We start from the raw sequence: 2,345 nt of genomic DNA on the forward strand, positions 1-2,345 counted from the left end.
CCCGCCCTCCCAGCAGCAGGCGCGCAGCGCGGCCCGGCCTGGCCCAGCCCAGGCTGGGTGAGGGGGCTGGCAGGGGGGTATGGGCGGAGACTCCACACCCTAGAGCGCTCCGCCCCTCCCGGAAGCGTCGGGAAGGAGTTGAGCTGCCATTGGCGCGCGCGCTCACAGCCAGCCGCGGTGATTGGGTAGTTCCTGTAGGATCTTCTGTCTCCGTCCCAGTCCTCCCCCCGGCGCCACCTCCGAGTGGTGCGGGCCCCCATTGGCTCGGCGCCTGCGCCAAACGCTGGCCCTGCCCCCTCCCCGACTTGTTTGTAAACATTCTCTCCCGCCCCGAGGGGGGCGGGCGCTCGGTTGCCCCTAGCGACGAGGAGACGGCGCTGACTGGCCCTTCCGGGCTGTCAGTTATTCCGCGCTGGGCCAGGACGGGGAGAGGACTGCCCGGAGCCCGGGAGCGCGAGGGGCAGAGGCAGGGGCAGGTCCTGTGCGCCGGGCTCGGTCTGCGGAGGACCGTGGCCGAGGCTGCACGAGTGCAGCGGGAGCGGCTGCGGCACCAGCCCAGGCTGCCGTGGCTCGTGTCCTGCGTCCCCCCAGCACAGGAGCGCGGGCTGCGGCACCTCGGGCTGCGCCTTGTCGCTCTCGCGCCTGTGACCACAGCTGGTGCGCGGGGCGGGGCGGGGCGCGGTGATGAAGTCCTGGGGGCAGAGAAACAGGTTAAAATCCCGGTTTGAAGGCAGTGGGGCAGTAGAGCTGCACCGTGGTTGGTGCCCACGCGTGAGGATGCTGGTGTTGGAAAATCAACTCCGAAGTCGAGGGTTGGCAAGAGTGTCTCATTTTTCATTTCTAGGAAGACATGTGTTTCTGGTCCTTGGTATAAAGAAGAGCTCGAAAGCGTGAAGCACTATCCCCTGCAGGCTAGAAAACTAGAAAGCAAACGACAAGGACAAAATGTATCATTGAAAAAATATCTCATGACTTGTTAGCCAGCTTCATGCTTTAGAGGGGAATGATATATTTGAGGAGCCATAGGCATGGACTTTTAATTTTGCTGGGGAGGGGGCTAAAATTATGCCCCCCCCAACAGCACGGCTGGAGTGGGGGGAGCTGGATGTGAGCTGCCTGCTGCTGCCCTGCCCTGGGGAAGCTCCACACTGGCTGAACGAGGATGGTGATGTAGGGTTGTGGGCAGGTAGGCAGCAGATGATCATGGCAGTGCAGCCAGCGTGGAGCTTCCCCAGGGTAGGGCATCAAGGTAGGGAGATCCAAGACTGCAGCAGGCAGCCCTCATCTGACCCTGCACCATGCATAAATCTGGGGGGCAGGTGTCCACCCATGCTCCCCTCTGGGAGTGTACACAGTAGCAGGGAGCTGCCCCCCATGACCCTCTTGAAGAGCCACCTGTGGGTCTGTGCTGCTCCCTGGGTCCCATGCACCCAGCCCTGGCTGAACAGCACTCCCAGGCCCAGCCTCTGCCCCACTCCCTCACCGTGGGGGCCTCAATCTGCACTCCTCCCCATTGACTTACCCATAGGCAGCTAAGAGAGCTACTCTCCACCACTGCCTAGGGTGTCCCCTACATCCTGCTATGACAGTCCCTTGCAGGCTGGAACTCTTCCAGCCTGCAAGGGGAAACCCACCATTTCCTGCTTTTTTCCACAGTGAATGGAAAACCTGGATCCAGGGTAATTGTCTCTGATATGTCCTCCATAGGAGGTCTATATTGAGCAGATTCTTTTTGGATCCCTGCATGATACTGGCAATCTGGGACAAATGCTGTCCCAAAGTCATGCAGCCCAGGACCAGGACCAGGACTTGATGTTCCTGTTTCAGGACTGTCCTGCCCAATTAGGGATGAGTAGTCACCCTATGCTCCTCCCGCCCAGGGCCCTTGGGCCCCCACACTCTTGGCACCAATGAGTAGCTGGGTTTGACAATTCTGCCAAAACTACACCTCTGCTATATTCAGAGACCTGAGGAGAAACATCTTATATTTGAAAGCTTCTCTAACTTTATCCCAACTACTTGATTCAGTAAAAGATACCACTTTAAGAAATCCTTGCCTCTCATTATTTCTGGACAATCACAGCTACAACAACACTCTTACACTGCCTCAAAACAGAGGCATTTTACTAAACCAGTATTGGTTGCATTACATTGTATAGATCCACTTCCCGCATGATGCGACTTTCATTTTCAGTAAGCAGCACCTCCCACTAAAATTAGCAGCAGGTCCATTCTGCCAAGTTATATGCAAAGTAAGGGCCACCCCCAGGTTCCTAGGAAGTTGTCAATGCAGGCCTCCTTGGAGAAGCTGTTTGAATACCCCTGTTTAGTAGAAGCAAGGGGAT

The sequence above is a fragment of the Crocodylus porosus genome, unplaced genomic scaffold (assembly GCF_001723895.1).
Source record: "Crocodylus porosus isolate Cpor-Errol unplaced genomic scaffold, CroPor_comp1, whole genome shotgun sequence".
Taxonomy (NCBI): Eukaryota; Metazoa; Chordata; order Crocodylia; family Crocodylidae; genus Crocodylus; species Crocodylus porosus.